The 14307-nt window shown below is 41.3% G+C and overlaps 1 protein-coding gene across 1 annotated transcript in view; it reads left to right on the forward strand.

Annotated features, from left to right (window-relative positions):
• The window catches only part of TRABD2B (TraB domain containing 2B), a 265256-nt gene that overhangs the window by 54153 nt on the left and 196796 nt on the right, over positions 1–14307 (forward strand). The window lies entirely within an intron of this gene.

A 14307-nucleotide genomic window follows, 5' to 3' on the forward strand; every position in this document is an offset into this window, starting at 1 on the left:
CATCAGTCCCAAACACGTAGGAGTTCAAGATGATTGATAGCCAAAAGAAAAAAAAAATTAAATTCCCTTGGTTTTAAGATGTGCTCCCAGCAGCATGTTGTGGGCAGCCCATTTTCAAGATGGGCACAATCTCTGTGTTTGATTTAATTCTCTTTGGATGTTGTTTTGAGCTAATGGATGACTATTTCTGATGCAAGGTCTAGAGGTCAAAATGCTGGCTTAGCTGGTGGAGGGAAGAGTTTGGACAAAAGGGATGAGAGACCTCCTGCCTTATCTATTCATCCAGTGCTGTATTTGTTACCCAGAGATTCTGGAGAGCTGGCTTCCAAGCTGAGGTGAGGCTTATCCAGAGTTATTCCGACCACATTTCTCAACGTCATGTTTGTTGTGCTTGGAAGGAACTGGATGGCTCTGTCGTCTCTCTCTCTCACTCCCTCCTGCTGAACATAGTAGCTATACTATGTTCTTACTGGAGACCTGTGGCACTTAATGGTGAACCAAAGTTGCTTCGTTTTTCCCTCACTTGATGAATGAAGCTGGGGTTGAGGCGGGCAGCGGGAGTGGAAGTAGGGAGAGGAGGAAAATTCACCTTGAGAAAACCCAGATTTCCTTAATGAGTGAAAGATGTTATGCTGGGAACAACACGTATTGCAGGGACTTTGTTGGCCAAAAAGAAGGAAGAATGCTCTGTCTGTCTCACAGTGCCTTTCTGCTGAATGCCAAGTGTATTGGAGAAAACTGAAAGCAAGCTTAGGTAAAATTCCCTCTCTGTCATTCCAGTAACCTGGATAGTGCCATTCTGTCACATGCCATCGCTGCTGCTTGAGTGGATGCAAAAGGAGAATGAACACTCTGCTGAAATCTGTAGTTTTTCTAAATAAGACTTACAATACAAGAAAACGTAATTCAAATCGCAGGATAAAACCCCCAGAAATGGAAGAATTTGCTTTTTCATATACAATATATAAGTTTTGTAATACAAATAATAATTTCATCATCAGTAAATGCTGTCATTGTCACTGCTTTAGCATTGTAGTGACAGTTCCATAATGACACAATACATTATTTATTTCAGCTTTTCATTATTTCTGTGACTGATCAAATATTATGTTTTAGCCATGGTTCTTACCAGTAAAGGTCACTGTGGAAATGATCTCTCAGGTCAGTGCTGTGTGATGGTGTATCCACTAGTTTCAGGGAATTTCTTATGGAAGAAGCAAATAGCACAAAATAAGTTGTACAACACTTCAATTAAACTTTGGTTTGTTTTTTTTTTTTTTGTTGTTTTTTTTTTGGTTTTTTTTTGGTTTTTATATTTTTCAAAAACATTGCAGAAATGGCAACATCTACTGTATATTTTCTCTTACAAATTTTAATTTCCTCTTTAGATTTTGCTTTTCAAAACTTCTAATTTTATCTAAATTAGTTCAAGCTGTCACAAATAGATAAGCATATTGGATTTTTTTTGTTCCACACAGCAATCTTCCCCAAGACAACAATGCTTAATTCATTGCTTTGCATTTTTCTTACACATTTTGCTTGTATTTATCACAATATTTATTTCAGCAACAGCCAGACAATACTGTTGGAAAGGAATTTTGCCATTAAGAAGGACTTATTTTGGGGTTTGGGAAAAATTTTGAGGGAAGCCAACCAGTGTGATTTGGCATCTCTATTCTTCTTGCTTTTGTTCTCCCTATATCAGATGGGTTTCTTACTCACTCCTTCCAGTGAATTTATTACAATCTATCTTGCTCTCCCTGTGCAAAGAGATATTAAAAGCCTCTAGGGGCTCAGAAAATTAGAGAATCTGCTAAATAGCAACTTTAAAATGCTTTTTTCCTATATAAATGTGGTTGTTTTGAATGGGGAGTGAAGTTTCTTGGACTAATTCTGAGGCTGATGAGGGAGGGAGAGTGGTGGTCCTACACAACCAAAATTGGACAGTTCTCAGCCATCACAGCCTGGCCCCTTGGTTAGTCATTTATTACTGTGAAAAATAAGTGCAAGGTGGCTGCAGAAAGATCTGATTTTGTTCTAGTGGTGCGTTTAGACCACCATGTGTTTATTTTGCCCTGACATGAGCAACAACACAAGATGTGGGGCACAGTGAAGCAACACCTGGGAATTCTGCCACTGATGCTAATGGTGTTGGTTTCTAATCCTTTTCCAGCAAAGGTGAGATGATGCATCAGCAAAATGGCTGCCCACGCTGGGAGAGACACCAGCACCATTCATAGTTGCTGAGACAGTGAAACAGTATTTTGGGGAGGAAAAAAAAGGAAAAAAACCTCATTCCTTAATATACGGTCTTATAGGGTAAATATTTATCCAGCCATCTAAAGGCAGGAGTAATCACTGCAGTTTTCCCTTCACTCAGAGACTGGAGATTTTTCCTGACTGAAAAAAAAGAAAAAAAGAAAAAAAAAAAAAAGAAAAAAGTTCAATTTTGTGTATGTGAAGAAATCAAAGCATTGCCCTTGAAATGGGTTTTTCAGCTGTCTCCTGGGTATTCTGGGGTTAGTTTTCACCACGTGAGGTTCTCAAGTGCATACTCAAAGGTTCAAACACAGGAAAATTGGCTATCACTGCTGGCTCTGTTGGGTGGGGAGAAAAAAGTTCCTTTATAGAAAAAGGGAAAAAAGGAAAGACTTTTTTTTCTTCTTCTTCTTCTTTCAAGGGACTATATGAGAATGAGCAGGAAGAAGTCTTTGACTTTTATTATATCCTGTAATCAAATTTGAGCATCTTACTTGCTTCTTTTCTCAAAGACCACCCTGGCAGTAACAGTCCACACACACACACAATTTTGGTATGCATAAACCTATAAATTTCATAACAAAATATAGGAGCTGAGGTTGTAGGAGGACTGCAAGGCAGAAGGTGCTGAAATGTAAAGTCTGTGTGTGTTTGAAGGGATGTCATTTATTACATACTTCTGCCTTTAAAAAAAAACCAACAACCCTTACTGTTACCACACAGACTGTGTAAATATATATTGCCTAATGCAAGATGGTGTGGTGTAAAGATTTTATTGGCATGCAGTAGCTTAGTTTGAGTAGCAAAGGCCTGAACAAGCTCTGTATCACCTCAGATGTGTGCCAAGAAAACATGTTCTTGGCATGAGCAATGAGAACATCCCCGGTGATGCTGCATAGGTGCAAATCTAATGAGGATAATAACCCGTGTGCTCCAGGGCACCAACCCATTACTGGCTGCATGGGATTAGGGAGGAATTTCTCCTTTGTGTTGTTCTAAAGCCGTTTACTGTGGGCTCCACACACTTCTCTCTGAAGCCTCTGCCACTGGCCACCGCAGGAAGAGCATGATGAATTTGATTGACTACCTGGAAGGGCCTGATTTGGGAGCTCATGCACTCTTCTGCGAATTCTGTAATGGTACCTGTTTTATGTGGTTTGGAAAACCTTCTGCTGGGGCACTTCCCTCTGTAATGCCAGCTCCTGTAAAGCTTCTTTCATAAAGGCATGGAATCATTTAGGTTGGCAGGGTGCTCTGCAGATCTCAGTCCAACACCCCACTCCAGGCAGGGCTGGCTTCAAAGTCAGTCAGATTGTGCAAGGGACTTGCCCAGTTCAGCTCTGAAAATCTCCAGGGGCAGGAACTTGGCCACTGCTCTGTCCGTTCCTCCATGGGGCATTTCCAGCAGCTTCAGAGAGACTGACACATGTAGAACACCCATCTTGAGCTGCAGAAAGGTGGAGGCTCTCCAATCACAGAATTTTTTTATTCCTTCTGTAATCAAAAGAGAAAAATACAAGTCGTGGTGGAGTTCCTTTCATTCAAAGATGAGAGGCTGAGACCACCCTTGGTCTGAATTATTTCTGGCAAGGTCTGTCTCTCTCCACTGAACCTGGGGAGAACACAGATGTCCCCCTCAGATTTAATATCCAAGTACTCAGTAGCAATGGTTACCTGGAACGAGCCTCAGCCAAAATATAAAGTCATCCAAGGTGAAGGGAATAGTGAATTTATGTAATACTGTATTATGTGCTGACCATGAAAAATTTAAGAAAAGCGCCCCAAAACACAGATCAAGTAGTTTCTTTGATTTTTAGTGATGCAGAACTACTTTTGAACAACAGGACCTTAAAGGCAGCAAGTTTCTTGATATGGCTTCATATAAAAAATCAGGGGGATTTATCCAGTTGAAAAATGGCTTTGGATTTCAACAATGTCAGCTGATATTTGAACTCTGAAAGTTTGATGTGGTCTGTCCTTATTACAGATGGTAGGAAAAAACAGACTATTAGTGTTTCTTTGGAAGAGAGAAATGCATTTCAAATAAGATACTGTGAAAAAATACATCTGTGTTTTAAGTGGAAAGGAAAAAACAGTGGGAGGAAAAAGTAGGAAATTCCATCTGATAGAAAAGCAAGCAAAAAAATCACAAAAAATTTAAAAGATTCTGGCAAGAAATCATTGGCAGCTCTTAAAACTCCACTGAATTCTAGACTTCCCTGACGAAATCTGCTTCCCTGGAACTGGATTTGGAAAATGCCTGGATATGATGCTCTCCAAACAGAAAACAAAACCACAGGTGCTGCCACTTGGGGAGAAGAGTCCCCAAGATTTTGGAATAAGATTAGTCCAGTACATTTCTCCAACAAATTGCTGCTCATTTATTTTTCTACTTTATGATCAGAGGCCTAGTGCTTGTCATAGTCTTTTATATCTCAGAAAGTTCCAGTGAATGTCTTGAGAATGAGTAAGATTTTGTATTCCAGCCTGAAGAGAAAAACAAAAAGTCAAGGACAATTGAAAAATCACTTTTTTCCCCCATCTAAGAAAGTTCCATGGCTTTCATTAGCAAATCCAATTGAAGTCCTTCCTGCAATGCAAACCCTTTGCACAGGCTCTCATTTTCAGGATGTCAAGGGAATAACTGGAGTGATGGATTCTGGACAGATCTTGCTGCAATTTCAAAAAGTAACTTTCTTCTTCCTTTATCCCCACGTACTGCCACAGCAGGGGAAAATTATGGGAGTAAGAAAAATAAAACCTCTGCAGTGTTAAGGTTTGCTGCTCTGTCAAGTAAAATTTTCTATATTTTTCCCTGAATGAAGAAAGGTTAAAAAAAAAGTCTTTTTTTTTTTTTTTTTTTTAAACAAACAAACAAAAAAAAAAGTAGGTATGCTGTCCAAATATTCTAGCAGATTAATGTGGGCATCCCATATTGAGTCCAGTGCTGCTGCATTCCCTACCAAGCCCTGGATGGGAAGGAAAGTGAAGGGGAAGAGGAAGGGAAGCTCAGAGGAGCAGCAGCTTTGGCTCCCCCAGCCTGAGTTCTTTCTCTCTTTTCTGGAGATGGGAGATTCAGGACCCATCCAAGGGGGCTGCTCCTCTCCCCAGAACCATCAAGAGACCCTGAAAATGGCACAACTAAATGTGCATTTTTTGCTTTTTTTATTGTGGGAAAAGGTCTGCTTCTGGGAAAGCAGAGGGAAAAATTTGTCTTCAAAATCTTGGAAAAGAAGATGTTTCAGGAAAAAGGAAGAGGGAAAAAAAAGGGTTATGTTTCAGTTTGGGTACATTTGTTAATATCCCCTCTGGAGCTGTAGTTTGGTTAACCTCTGTGGGTCGAGCTCCCGGCTACAGAAACCTCTCCTCAGGCTCGCTGCCTGGGGAGCCTCAGGAAACAACCACCACCCTGGTGCTTTGGGAAAGAGTGAAGGAGGCAATTTAGACTGGAGAAAAAGGGAACAGAACACACCCAAGCAATCATTTCATTAGGATTTAAAAAAAAAAAAAATCATTGTTAATTTTGCAGGAAGAGTTTTTCATTTCCAATTAACTTTATATGGAATTAACATTCTGTTCCTCTGATTCATTCCCAGGCCACTACAACTGTGTTTGGCATTTTGTTTGAAGGGACATGAAATTAAGGTCAGTGGGGACTTGTTGGTTTTTTAACAGGAAAAGTCTTCAATCCTGTGCTTGCAAATTGTCCCTCAAGTTTCCAGTTTGTCCTGCTGGAGTGTCTGAATGCTCCCGGTGATCCCACTCATGTGTAACCTGTGTGTGTGTGTACAAAACATCTATTTATGGTCACCAACCACCTCATTCTTCTGTGAGATGTCTGGGTCACAGTAGTACTGCCCTGGTAGATCTGGGTTGTGTTTGCAGTCTTGCCACATGGTGGCCCTGGGTAAATCACCTCTCCTCTGTGGTGAGGAAAAAAACAACTTTCTTTCTGAGTTCTGCTGAGGAAAATATATTATCAGAGTTAGAAAATGGTGATAACAATTGCAGTAGGAGTTTAGGTCGGGAGTTTTAGGATTGGTCAGTTGGGGAGTGAATGCCAGATGTTAACGCTATGTGGTTTAAATATACAGCCATATGAATATTCAAGCTGTTAATAATAGTGGTGTATCTTTTCAGCCCCTTTCCTCTGGCCTGTCCGTCAGTTATCTGGAGCCTCTTGTAGAGCATCAGACAATGTGTTCTGTCTCAGATACTCTCAATGTCTGCCTAAATCTTGGACAGATCACAAGTGAAAAGGGGATCATCGAAATTGGAATAAAACAACACAGCAGCCACCCAGCACAAAGGGATGGGAGTCTGTGGGTGAGAGAAGCTGAGTTGCTGCTGCTGCTGCTGCTGTTGAGGTTTGTTCTCAAACACTGAGGGCATGTCACTGTTTCTCAGTTGTCATTTGCTAAGTCACGGCAATCCGTGGCTCCAGAAAGCTGTGATGCAAACAGAATAGAAAGGAAATATTTTGTCAATTGCTGAACCTGGCCATATGTTGCAATCAGATGTGCAGGAGTTAGGAAAACAGGAACAAGGAAGCTTTGTGTGTAGCATCAAAGGCAGCATTGGCTCACGCTTTGAAGAGCACAAGCATGGCTCATATTGTTTGTTGATTTTCTCCCAGTTTGAGTGCTTGAAAGCTCATGGGCACGTTAAGACACTGTAAGGCACAACCTATGTCTCATGGGTGCAATGAGCCTGGTAGGCAGCTGAGATGTCAGAAATAGGTTTATTGGGACATCCTGAGTACCTGGAGCCATGACAAGGATACATCTTCAAAAACAAACAAACAAACAAACAAACAAACAAACAAATCCAGGAAAGTATTTTCAATGAATTTTACAAAATCAGAGCTGATACTCAGAGCCATGTGGCTATTACAAGTCATTAAGATTTCTCCCCTGGACATAGTGTATCCCGTGGGTTGTGTGTACCCAGCCATCCAGGGATATGTTTGTAGATGCTGAACAGAATCCTTATCACTCTTTCTGTTCTGTTTCAAGTTGTTATTCTTTGAAGGTTTGACCCACAGGAACCAAATTTCTACCGGAAGTTATTTTTGGCTGGATTCAGTGCTAGTCAAGGTTGATCTTGTGCTGCAGCCATGCTGTTTCTGTAGTGATTTTTAGCAGGTTTTTTTGTCCTTTGTTTGGTTATTTCTCTTCATGAAAGATGTAGGAGTTAGTGGCCTTATGCTCCCATCATTTTGATGGAAATGGGCCCAGGGAATTAAAAGGTAATGGAGAGCTACTGTGAAAGGTAGATCCAAGGGAAGCACAGTTAGATAGGGCAAAGGAAATTGGACTATAAAGAGCATTGAATGAGAAGTTCAAGTTGCCTGGGAAAAAAAAATCTAGCACAAAAAAAATTGCATTTTGATTTGTTAAAAGCTGGCAGAGCATTGCCAAAACACGATTGAGGTCTTACGCTGGGACGTGTCTGACAATGTTGACTGTTGACTGCAGGGATGCAACATCTGTGGAAGTGTGTTAGGAATTCAGGCTCAACATGCACTTCACCTCTCCTTCTACCTAATAATCCATATGTGTTTCAAATGTTCCCATTTTTCAAAAATGATCTGTAAGAAAATGCTCCTTCTTTGTCCCACTCCAGCTCAGGTTTCTCTTCCTAACACCATGTGCTCCTAACCCATAATGGATGAGATGTGCTGCCTGTCCTTGTGTCCATCCAAATGTCAAATGTGCTCCAAGGGATGGTTAGTCTTTAACTATCCTTTGCATATCAGGAACAAAGTGTCCTCCAATTGATTTTTTGCTGAATGATTGAGATCTTGACGTAGACAGCTTCTCTTTTCTGTAATGCCTTCAGCACAATATTGGCTTTTGGGTCTGTGTCCATGATTTGAGGCATTCAGCAGCTCTCCTGTGTCTTCTCTGGAGAATGGATTTTGTCTTTTGTGATCACAGACACACTCTCCAGAGCTCTCTGTCAGACTGAGGATCTCAAATTAATCAGCACGACTGAAAGCACTGAAATTTCCTGAAGTTACAGCAAAGGAAACAATGGTTAAAGTGGGAAAAAGGAAAGAAAGGGCACTCATTGCTTTTGATAATTTTTAAGCAATCATCAGTTTTACTTAAGAGTAACAAAAGAGATTTGTGCATTAGTGCAGAGCTAGATAGTTAACATAATCATGTCTAATTTCAGTATAATTAGCATGCTGTAGTTAGAAACATCATTAGTATAATTAGAATATGTATAAAATTAGCACTAAGGTATTTTAAGTGTGTCATGAACCTGGCCTGGTCAGTACAGCTGTTGTCACTCTGCATTTCAGGTGATTTCTGGTGGGTGGTTCATGCATTTGCATGGCAGAGGAATTGATAGAGCTTGGCAGTGGAATTGATACAGCTGGAGCTCTCTGCTGGGAATTCTTTGCTGATGGAGAGTCTGTTGTCAGGCTAATAATTTTTATGGGAGGATCTTCAAGCATATAAATTAGCCCTGTGTGGATTAGCAAGATTTTCCTGCTTGCACCCCACAGAGAGTGCATTTTAGGAATGACCATGCTGTACTGTCCTGGATCCTGGAGTCTTTGGTGGGACTGTGTCAGTTTTCACCAGCCAAAGGTGTGGTGACCCTTTGCATTGGTTTGGAAATTCGTTATTGGAGAGGTTAAGCTGCATGAAGGCTATTTAATTACAGACCTGCAATGGTTTCTAATGCTTTCCCTGGAATTCATTGTACATTCAGGAAGGTGTGTAAATCAAACAACCAGCACATCAGGCAGGGGCTGGGGGCTGAGCAGGAGGAATTATTGGATGCCCTCATAAAACTTTAAAAGGCTTGAATGTCAAGCTTAAACTCTTGGGGCCTTAAAACTTGAGTCTCAAGGCACTTCTACCTGCTGTTTCATCACATAAGCTTTTCACTGTTCATGAGCTGCAAACCCAAGATGATTATGACTTCTATTTCCCTGCAGTGTATTTAATTTCCCTTTACTGTTGTCATCATACCCATGTCTGAACCACCTTTCATCTCCTCCTACCACTCATCATCCTTTCAGTCGGAGCCAGTGATGCATAGGCTTTTTAAATAGAGTGTTCCTTGTAGGCTCTTATATCAAAATCTGTTTAACCTCTCGTGCTTTCAAGCTTAAGGCAAAATCACTGCATATTAGCAGTTCTAATGCATAACTGCACTCAACAGGAGAGTTAGCAAATCTGCAGAGTGATACTGCAGCGCAGAGGGGATAAGCCTGCTGCCAGCTGTGGCCAGATGTTCAGCTCCATGCTCCTGCCCAAGCCATTGGTGCCCTGTGCTTGGCCCAGTGCCGCACCCAGACACCTCTTGTGCCCTGTGGCTGTGGATACCCCCACAGCTGACCTGTCCTTAGGGTGGGAGAGGGTCCTAAACTCACCTGGCAGAGTCAGGAAGGCGCTGGGCTCTTCCCTGTCATCATGGACAGGCTTTGCAGGCATTTCCTTACAATGGGGAAACACCAAGTGTCTCATCCTGTGCTGTCCCCGCATCCCAGGGAGCCCCTTTGCATCCTGTCTCCTTCTTCTTTATCTCTGTGTGAGCTGTCTGTCTCTGGGGTAATCTGAGACACTTGGGCCTCTTCCCTGCTGTAGCATTTAAGAGCAGACAGTCTGCACGCCTCATCAAAAATACTTTACATGATACTCTGAGTGACAGAGAGATTTACACTCAGATAAAATAGCGGCATCCACAGCAGGGCAATTAAACTGACAGCTCAGTGGCTCAAATTGAATTTAGAGGAAGTTTAGGACCACGTGCAGTTGAATTTCCCCTTTGAAAAGGGCTGGCAGGAGCAAAGCAACAGCAAGTAACAGTTCCTAATGCCTCTGCCAGAAACTAGCCTGGGTGCACTGGGCTGTGTCATCATTTCTGCCTGGCAGCTGGGGTTTCTTCATACTGGTTCCTTTATCACCCCACAAACCAAACCCTTCAGTAGCTGTAGCAAAACTGATAGAAAGTGTGCCTGGGGAGGGGAGCCTGGACTGAACTCTTGGCTCCCCAGTTAGCTCATACATTTTTGAGGTCAAAGCAACAATTGTGACAACAGAAGAACTTGCAGATAATGGCTCAGTGTAGTAAGTTCCCCATAAAATATTCACTTAAGGCAAGATGCTTCAGTTAACACTCAAATCCAGGGAGAATCTTATCACTCGCTGATCGTCTTGCAGGAAAGAGAAGAATTCTGTGCTGCACAGTGCTCATTTCTGGGGGCGAATGAGCCTCTTGGCTCAGTTTGAGGCTTCTTGCCCAGATACTTATTCTATCTGTCCAATTTTATAACAAACTAGGAATAATTCACTCTATTTTCTTTCTTGCAGAGTATCAAAGTGCTTTGCTAATGAGAAATGGGCAAATGAATCTAAGGAAATAACTCCACTTTCCCTGAATATTTCCTCATGCCTGGGATCAAACCCAAAGCCAAGCTGAGCCTTACTACTAAGATGGATTCGTGCTTTTCCAGTGTTGTTTTTGATTGCTTCTCACATCCCATCCCAGCTTTGGAGTTTGGGTTTGGATAGAAGCAGCAGTGCTGAAAGGTTATGAAATGGTTGTTTCCGTCGTGTCTCTGGCCCAGTCAGCCACAGAAATAGTTTAAAGTTTTGGTGGAGCCTCGAAAATTAATCTTCAGCCATGAACTTTGGGGGAAATCTATGGATGGCTTGGGAGAGGCTGCATTCTGAGGCTTTTAAAGCTGACTAGCAAAATTATTGCTTTGGAGATAGTAGGAGATAATGTCAAAATATAGGTTATATTTCAGCACTGCTGCTAAGGTGCAAGTAGCAAATGGTTGAAAAAAGATTCCTTTTTTATCTCGTCTTTGTGATGAGAAAACAGAGGGTGCTTTGGCTTAGCAAAACCTCATCAGTTGTTAGCATTTGGTTTTGCAAACCTCCAACCAGGGAGGCTGGGTCTGGCTTCCATTATATCCTGACCAGAAAGTTCATGCTGAAGAGCTTTTGTGCTCAAAACTCTCCCGAATTTGTTCTAAATTCAGTTTAATCACAGCAAAACCTAAACTCTTAGTCCTTTAGGGTCTGTCTGTCACTGTTGTTAATGTCTTACAATGTTCTGTGTGGGGTTTGATAGACAAATGAACTCTTGAGAGGGTATTTATCACCCAAACACACACAAATGTTTATATGTCCATATATATATATTGTAGCATCATGAGGTTCTCTTTAGTTTGACCACAATGGTTTCTCCTTAGCCACAGAAATCCCATAAGTTCACAAGCCAGCTCCAATTTTCGTTTGTGTTGAGGTGAAATCAAAATTGACTTGCCATGCTTCAAATGACAGCAGACAGTGTGCCAACACTGTGCCACCAAGGAAGACAGCTCTCTGCTGGGTTTTGCCTTCTCTGTATTTATCTGCAGCCTGAAGTGGACCAGAAAGAGCAAAATGAAAACAGGGATCATGTGCTGGATGTACTGGATGGGAACAACATTGAGAAATTTTAAGATCAACCCTTATAAATACACTTACAGTGTGTGAGTAGAACTAAATTAATAGCAGGCATAACTCTTTTAAAAGTCACTTGACTTTAATTGACATATCATTATAATTGGCAATTATCTTAATTGATATACATGGCATAAATATTGTGCTCTGGAATATTTCCAGTCCTTCTTTATTAGAGTATTAAGCCACAACACATGCAGATTACATGGAAATATCACTGAAGCATTTGTTAAAAGAAATTCCTTTCTTATGTCTCTTTCTTGTATTTTTATATCCATGTGTATATATGTAAATATGAAGGAAAAAAGTCACGAGGACATACTGAATATTGTCAATACAGTCTTTTAAACAATTTCAAGTGATTCCACTAAAGGGTTTCTACAAGTTTCACACTCTGCTTTTGTGGAAATCAGCTTTCAAGTCAGCCAGGCTAGAGATTAGATCCAAAGATTTAAAACCCCTATAGATCAAAAGCAGATGCTCTTAGAAGACATTTCAGCCAAGACAAGCCGTCTGGGGACATTGTTACAGCGGGGAGAAGACAATTTATCATTAAAACATGAAAGCCTCTGTTCAATAATAACCAGATGTATTAAAAAAAAAAAAGAAGAAGAAGAAGAAGAAGGAAAGAAGGAGAGAGAAAGAAAAAAAATGGGGGTGTCAAGGTCTTGATTCATTTGTCTCCCACTAGAAATCATCTTTATCCCATACTTAGGAAATGAGTGCAGATTCTTTGATGCCAAGACATAATGTAAGAAAAATTGAAACATTTCACATTGTAAATCCTTGGCAATTGTCAAGGAAATTTTAATTACATAAAATTCTGTGATGCCTTAGGTAAAGATAAGGAGCAGTCTAGTTAAAGAGCAGTTTCCATGACTTGAAATAAAAACGGGGGGAAGATGTGACAGGGGCCTTTCAGATTCTTCTGCCTTTCTTTGTATCACTTTTCACTTTTTCCTATCTTCACTCCAACCTAAATGCAGCTTGGACACAGTGCTTGTCTCTATCCTAAAACCTCGCCTCCAAATATTTGGATGTGCCATTTAAGCCTTCCCACATAGCAGAGGGATTGTTGTCACCCACAGGCATGAAGGGACACACCAGGGCACAGTGGGATGGAATCAGTTGCCTCATCATACACAGGATACTGAGGGGAGAGACAGGAAGTGAAACTTTTAGGATCTAATTTTCCTGTCTCATAGTCTAACCACTAGAGAGCATCCCTTCCCAGTGAAATGTATAGCTGTGGAACACAGGAAATGCATCTGCTGCCAGGGTATGGGGAGCAGGAAGACCTCCTCAATATTCTTATTTTACAGGCCATGCTATAAGAGAGTGGGTGTGATTAACAACAGTCGTTATAGTATATTTGAAATAATTTCCAGGTCTGTGGTTAGACATTTCAAGCTAAAATTCCCTAGGGAACAAGTACATTTAAGGACTCAGAGCAAGTAATGTGAGGTGAGGACACAAGTTCTTGGCCATTGCCACCAAGTGGGTCACAGAGCAATCTGCCTGAGCTTGCCAGTCATCCCACAAAATGAGACACAAACCTCTCTGCTTCTCTCACAGGAGTATGGGAGAAATGCACTCAGCATGAGGGATGGGAGGGAGCTCACTGAAAAATGATTTCATTGATGTTTCTGGAAATTGCTCATTCTTTGACAGAGAAACTTCTGGGGAGAAGTATGTTGGTTTTGATAAAAGTCTGGGAAAAGCTACTCTGGTTCAGGACAAAATTTTTAAAGAGTCAGAAGGAGAGGCTTGACCACCCTGCACAAGATCAAAGGGGAACACAACACTTGTAGGGCTCTTCTGACACCTCCTGTGAGCCATACAGGTTTAAACTAAGATGTCTGATTTGCTTGTGATCCTGAAGAACGAGTTCCCCTATCTCTAACTGTGAGAAAAATCATTGTCCTGGCCCTGAGGAAGCTTCTCAATAAATTGCTGTCAAAACAAATAAAGGGAGAGATTGTCAGACTCAGTAAAATGTGACCCTTATGTCACCTGCCATTGTCTATCTCACATAGTCAGTGAGACTGTGTCACCATTGGCTTTCTGCCTAAGCTTCTGCCTGTGGTGTCTTTGATAGGGGACATGGAAGAAAGGACAAACTGATTAGATAGGCAAAGGTGATGGTTGGCCCCTCAAGAGGACAGGGAGGACAATTTGGAGAGTGACTCCTAGATCTGTGATCAGAAATCATGGAGACATAGGACATGGATGTTTGTGTATTTCCTTGGCTCTGAGTGTGGAGCACAAGTCAGGTCACTGTCACAGAGGTCTCTGGTCTGTAGGTGGCTTCTGGCTTCTGGTCAAATTTTGTTGCAAGGGTGCAAAACCAGAAGATTTTGTCAGGGGGAAAACATTTTCCAAGGAAAGTGTGAGGAAACTACACAAAGATCTGGAAAGCATATCAGCATGCCTGCCCTTTAGGAACTGGAAGGCTTTAGCAAACTAGTTCCATTCCTTTTTCTTTGAATAAGAAAGGCATTGCCATCTTCTAGTCCAACAAGAACAGTTATGGTAGAAAGGACTGAGCTTTCTGGAAAATGCAACTTGGGTG

This window comes from Lonchura striata, chromosome 8 (assembly GCF_050655825.1).
Source record: "Lonchura striata isolate lonStrDom1 chromosome 8, ASM5065582v1, whole genome shotgun sequence".
Lineage (NCBI taxonomy): Eukaryota > Metazoa > Chordata > Aves > Passeriformes > Estrildidae > Lonchura > Lonchura striata.